The 6,937-nt window shown below is 36.8% G+C and overlaps 2 long non-coding RNA genes across 2 annotated transcripts in view; both read left to right on the plus strand.

The window, feature by feature from the left end:
* LOC109966861 (uncharacterized) overlaps positions 1-6,937 on the plus strand; it is a 22,905-nt gene that overhangs the window by 11,725 nt on the left and 4,243 nt on the right. The window lies entirely within an intron of this gene.
* On the plus strand, positions 5,608-6,915 carry LOC109966862 (uncharacterized). Its single transcript, XR_002275842.1, has 3 exons — positions 5,608-5,869; positions 5,956-6,083; positions 6,450-6,915. It is a non-coding gene; the product is annotated as an uncharacterized LOC109966862 (long non-coding RNA).

Raw genomic sequence — 6,937 nt, forward strand, 5'->3', positions numbered from 1 at the left:
TTTTTTTTCCTTTTTGTTGTTTATTCTGTTCAGTGATTTAGTGCGCACTTTACCTCATTTGTTTCTAATTGTTGTATTATTGTGCATTTGGTTAAATTGTGTTAATACATTTCGAGTTTCATAAATCTAACTATTGTGTCGCTCTTTATTGACATTCCTCCCTGGCTCCTTGGGAAATCTGGTCTCTTCTGGTACTGGTCCAAATTTGACATTTCCTTTGAGTCTCTAACTGTATCTATCCAACCAGGATGTAGGTGGAGGTTACAGAAGACCAGAGGAAAATCACACTGTTCAATTCTTTAATCAAAACTCACTGCATCAAATGAAACACCTGAAGCCCTGGACTGAGTATGAGCCTTATGCTGCATGTACTGAAATGTGACGGCAAAAAATGATGACAATAAAAGTAAAACTAGGAAAACTGAAGTGAGTAAAATAATCAATCTGGTTTGTAATGCCTCATCTTTTTCTTAAATTTAAAAGACTGTGTATAAAAAAGAGAAACATGTATCACTTGTGTATTTCTGGTAAGGATATTAAAAATACCAACTGTACCTACAACTTTGTTACCACAGCTCTTCATTATCAACACAAATAAGATTACAGGTGAGTGGTGTGACAATAAAACACCCTGGTTTGCTTAGGTTTTACTGAAAACTTCACATCCTGAGACTGAGAACTCTTTGTTTACAGGGTATATACAATAATCCTTAAGTTAAATTGAATACCTTTTAATACCTTTTTTTACTACCTTTGGATTTTTTTAAACCATCATGACACTGAGTTTCAAGTGTTAATCAGCAACCTTATTAACATTGAAGCAGATTTTGACATATATAACACTATACACAGCAGAATAGATTTAGAGACTCACTGATGTTGACCACATATTGCACACATTTATTTCACTTCGTGAATAAAAACAAAACAAACTACATAAAATGTGCAATGAAGAGAACAGTTCCAGTACACTGGCTGGCATTCGCTGCTACAAACTGGCATCACCAATTCGTATAGCAGAATTGGTGAACTGCTATTATTTGATTTTAACATAAACCTGTGCTATAGGCCTAATATGAACTCAGGGATGTCAAGCTGTTTTTTCTTTGACGCTTGATTGAGGCTCTCATCAAACATCAACACAAATAGCCCAGCCTTGTTGATGCCATCGACAAGCTGTTTTTTGAAGAACGATGCTAATCCAAATCTGATGATATACCCGGTTTTGTCTTTACCACACGTGAATGACTTCGCAATGTAAGAGTTGGGAAACATCTCTTTAAACAGCTCCGCAATTTCTTCGTTAGAGTTAATGAGTGGTGTTTAACTGTAGTGTTTAGACACCACAGAGCCTCCGCGCGCAGTGTTGGTGTGGCGCCCATAGTCATCCAGATGTCAGAGGTCAGACGTGGTTGTTGGAGCCGTAACAGTGGCTTGTACTGTGGCACTAGTTTGCGGTGGTGGTGTGACCGCACATTCCATTTTTATGTTTAGTGGATTGCATATGCGACCAAAGCGCGTTAGTTCCCACCCAGTTGACATTGATGTTTTTTTACAAACCGAACAATAAGCCTGCCAGTTATTCCCTACTGGAGGCCTGAGCCAGTCCTTAAATGCTGGGTCTTCCATCCAGCTGTCAGAATACTTGCATTTGCCCATGACGACGATGATGGTTGTCTGGACGTTGAAGATATGCCTAAACTAGTCAACAACGTAAGCTATCCAGTTGGCTATCCAGTTGAGCTGAGCACGCAAAGCGTTTGAGATGTCGAACAACCACTGAATATGACGTCAACATCAAACACACAAAGTTGAGAATAGACGAGGATCTTTGATTATGTGCCCCGATATGCTAAAGCCCACATTTAAACGAACTAGCGCTAACTCAATCAGAATGGGACAGCATAGTCTGAAAAAATAATGCCTATTTTTAAAAAAGTAATACCTCTAAACCACATTAAACACTTTTGATGGCCTTAAATTTGGCAATTTTGATTAACCACTTTTTAAAACCCGGCAGACACCCTGGTTTAGCCTCACCAAAAGTATCAATGCCGGTGTGTACAACAGTTTACGTTTATTTTGAAAGGCACTCACTTTAAATCAAATTTCACAGATTCCTTAAACCCAGTTTAAAAACATCATCTATTCACACTAAACTTCCTGTAAAAATAAAACCATTAGTACCTTCAAACTGTTATAGCCTCTCCATGAATTACACCGATAAGTGGAAAGTCAAGAAAAATGAACATATTGTCGGGAACATTATGTGGTTTACATGCATGTCTGTGATCTAGGTGGTGAATCTGACCTGCAACTTCCACCAGTCGATACGTAAAATGTAGTAAAATTATCCAAATGGAGATATTGATTTTTTTTTTTTTATTATGATATGGGCAGAAAAATCTATTCTGCCATTTATGAAGTGACATAAATGCTCTTATGTGGTATAAGAAGTTAAGGTATTGCTGTTTGGACTTTGAATCAGTTTTGAAAAGAATGTAAGTCCAAATTTCACCCTTACCTAATTTCTAAAATGAACAGTGTGAAAACAAATTTGAGTTTCAGATAACATATAACTTCCTGCTGGCAATGGAACAAAGGAAGTGGAGCTTCCTGACACTGAAGTGCGTATAAAATCTATCTCACTCACTTCTCCAAAGTAACAGCAGCTGCTAAAAGTCAATCTTGTGCTCTTACAAACTGCATGCGTTTCAGCATTAACCACAGTTAACATTTCCTGTATTTCAAATAAACCAAGTATCAGCTTGGTAGAAGTGAAAGACAAAAACTCAGAGAAGAGGCAGAGTGTGGTGAGTCTGTCTACAGACTATGTGCCATCAAATGGATGAAACAATGTTGTCAGGAAGTCAATGTCACACTTGTATAATGGTGTGAGTGAAAATGTCTACGTGAGTAACAAACCTAAATTCACTACCAGTTCCTCGCTCCACCACCTTATGTTTTCAAATACATGCAGTAATTTTACTGCTATCAAGTGTGTGTATTTCTTTGAACAGTACTTTAAAATTAAAGTACATTTTTACAGTGAGTATAATATTATTTATCTTCAACATACACAGAAACATGTTCGGTTTCATCATGAACAAAGTGTCTGAGATGTAATTGGTTCATATTAACTAACTTTTATAACTCTGTTGATTTTGTGTGCAGGTTCTTACACTATTAAGCCCATTAAGTATGGACTCCAGATCAACATTTTAAGTTCTACTAATGGTACCTTCAACATAAGCATGAAAGAAGAAGGCCGACCTAAAGGAAAATTCACATTGCCAGTTTCACTCTCTAGTGAAAACATAGTGCGTGACATCAAACCCCTGAAGCCTCCAGATGTCAGAGGTCAGACGTGGTTGTTGGAGCCGTAACATTGGCTTGTACTGTGGCACTAGTTTGCGGTGGTGGTGTGACCGCACATTCCATTTTTATGTTTAGTGGATTGCATATGCGACCAAAGCGCGTTAGTTCCCACCCAGTTGACATTGATGTTTTTTTACAAACCGAACAATAAGCCTGCCAGTTATTCCCTACTGGAGGCCTGAGCCAGTCCTTAAATGCTGGGTCTTCCATCCAGCTGTCAGAATACTTGCATTTGCCCATGACGACGATGATGGTTGTCTGGACGTTGAAGATATGCCTAAACTAGTCAACAACGTAAGCTATCCAGTTGGCTATCCAGTTGAGCTGAGCACGCAAAGCGTTTGAGATGTCGAACAACCACTGAATATGACGTCAACATCAAACACACAAAGTTGAGAATAGACGAGGATCTTTGATTATGTGCCCAGATATGCTAAAGCCCACATTTAAACGAACTAGCGCTAACTCAATCAGAATGGGACAGCATAGTCTGAAAAAATAATGCCTATTTTTAAAAAAGTAATACCTCTAAACCACATTAAACACTTTTGATGGCCTTAAATTTGGCAATTTTGATTAACCACTTTTTAAAACCCGGCAGACACCCTGGTTTAGCCTCACCAAAAGTATCAATGCCGGTGTGTACAACAGTTTACGTTTATTTTGAAAGGCACTCACTTTAAATCAAATTTCACAGATTCCTTAAACCCAGTTTAAAAACATCATCTATTCACACTAAACTTCCTGTAAAAATAAAACCATTAGTACCTTCAAACTGTTATAGCCTCTCCATGAATTACACCGATAAGTGGAAAGTCAAGAAAAATGAACATATTGTCGGGAACATTATGTGGTTTACATGCATGTCTGTGATCTAGGTGGTGAATCTGACCTGCAACTTCCACCAGTCGATACGTAAAATGTAGTAAAATTATCCAAATGGAGATATTGATTTTTTTTTTTTTATTATGATATGGGCAGAAAAATCTATTCTGCCATTTATGAAGTGACATAAATGCTCTTATGTGGTATAAGAAGTTAAGGTATTGCTGTTTGGACTTTGAATCAGTTTTGAAAAGAATGTAAGTCCAAATTTCACCCTTACCTAATTTCTAAAATGAACAGTGTGAAAACAAATTTGAGTTTCAGATAACATATAACTTCCTGCTGGCAATGGAACAAAGGAAGTGGAGCTTCCTGACACTGAAGTGCGTATAAAATCTATCTCACTCACTTCTCCAAAGTAACAGCAGCTGCTAAAAGTCAATCTTGTGCTCTTACAAACTGCATGCGTTTCAGCATTAACCACAGTTAACATTTCCTGTATTTCAAATAAACCAAGTATCAGCTTGGTAGAAGTGAAAGACAAAAACTCAGAGAAGAGGCAGAGTGTGGTGAGTCTGTCTACAGACTATGTGCCATCAAATGGATGAAACAATGTTGTCAGGAAGTCAATGTCACACTTGTATAATGGTGTGAGTGAAAATGTCTACGTGAGTAACAAACCTAAATTCACTACCAGTTCCTCGCTCCACCACCTTATGTTTTCAAATACATGCAGTAATTTTACTGCTATCAAGTGTGTGTATTTCTTTGAACAGTACTTTAAAATTAAAGTACATTTTTACAGTGAGTATAATATTATTTATCTTCAACATACACAGAAACATGTTCGGTTTCATCATGAACAAAGTGTCTGAGATGTAATTGGTTCATATTAACTAACTTTTATAACTCTGTTGATTTTGTGTGCAGGTTCTTACACTATTAAGCCCATTAAGTATGGACTCCAGATCAACATTTTAAGTTCTACTAATGGTACCTTCAACATAAGCATGAAAGAAGAAGGCCGACCTAAAGGAAAATTCACATTGCCAGTTTCACTCTCTAGTGAAAACATAGTGCGTGACATCAAACCCCTGAAGCCCTGCACTAAATATGAACATTCTGTGACATTTATCGGTGGATCTGGCAAAGAAATCCTCTGTAACCGCACTGAAGATAAAACTATGACACTTGAAATGAGTGAGTAAAAATAATTCATACTGTTGTAATGCATCTTGCTTTTCTTTTCATGTGAAAAATGTGTAGTGTAGAGTGTATAAAATGAAAAGTTGTTTGTGCATCTTTGTATGACATTTGCTCAGATTTTACTAGAAACTTCAAGCCAGATTTTTTAAAATTATGATATGGGCAGAAAAATCTATTTTGCCATTAAACTGAAGTGACATAAATGCTCTTGTGTGGTGTAAAACGTTAAGGTATTGCTTTATGAGCTTTGAATCAGTTTTGAAAAGAATGCATTTTATTAATTTTGAGTGAGTCCAAATTTCACCCTTACCTAATCTCTAAAAAGAACAGTGTGAAAACAAATTTGTGGTTCAGATAACATACAACTTCTTGTTGGCAATGGAACAAAGGAAGTGAAGCTTCCTGTCACCGAAGTATAACATCTCTCCCACTCACTTCGAGGTCAAAACCAAGCCTTAAGGTGAGGCCAAAAAGCAAAGACATTATGCAGACAAAATTTCTCTCTTTGCATTCAGTATAAATAAAACTTAACACCTCTCTTTGCAGTGGGAATATCGGTCATATTGGACAACACTGTGCGGTGTGGTAACACACACCCTGACTGCTGCAAATGGCAGGTCTCAGCAGTCTCAAGCTCCTGCTGCTATGGGCTGGGATCATCAGTTTGGGCAGCTGTAAGTAACCATCTCACAAGTCCACCTTACATATGTAGAATAGTGATCATTTGAACAACGGTTTATCTTATTGTACTATACTGCTGGTAATCCAGTAATTGTTCTAGAACAGAGTAGAAATAAAAACATTTCATGCATTTGACAATGTGTTTTTAAATACATAAGTATTAGATATTAGAGAAGTATTTTGAGGCCGTTTACTTTGTTGAGATCCAACAGTATTAAATCAGATGAAATGATGTTTATCTGAGCACACCACTCCTTGTAACTCAGTGGAACTCTGTAAATAAAATACATATATTTGCTGTACTGTTAAGGTGTTTTAAAAGTTGACTAATAAACATGTTGTGTTTTCCAACATTCAAGCTGCCTGGACTCTAGAGTGTGAGTATCAATTTGACTTTTTTATATATAATTTGTTACATCCAGTATCTGTATTCTCACATTTTACCAAGTATAGTCAATTTACCCAGTGATGGTTTGGAGTATTTGTATTTTATCCTGTCTCAGCACACAGAAGTATGTTCAATACAACGAGCCCTATGCCTGGTAAATACAGCATGTACGTTTTCAGACCTGGGAAATACTGCATTACTTTTATCAGTGTTTCAGTTTTTCACATGGAATCACACACCTGAGGTTTTGTACTGACAATGAGCATAATGTCACATTTATTGATACTGTTGAAGAAACATGTGACTCTGGTGGAGATAAAACTTTCATAATGAATGAACTGGGCACAGAAAGAAAATCTATGTATTGTCTTAACTGAGTCAACATCATGCTGGTAAAACACTGTCACAAATCTTATGACTGTGTTTTTATATTCAAACATTTTTTCTCTGACATTTTTT

The sequence above is a fragment of the Monopterus albus genome, unplaced genomic scaffold, assembly GCF_001952655.1.
Source record: "Monopterus albus unplaced genomic scaffold, M_albus_1.0 scaffold120.1, whole genome shotgun sequence".
In the NCBI taxonomy this organism is placed as follows: Eukaryota; Metazoa; Chordata; class Actinopteri; order Synbranchiformes; family Synbranchidae; genus Monopterus; species Monopterus albus.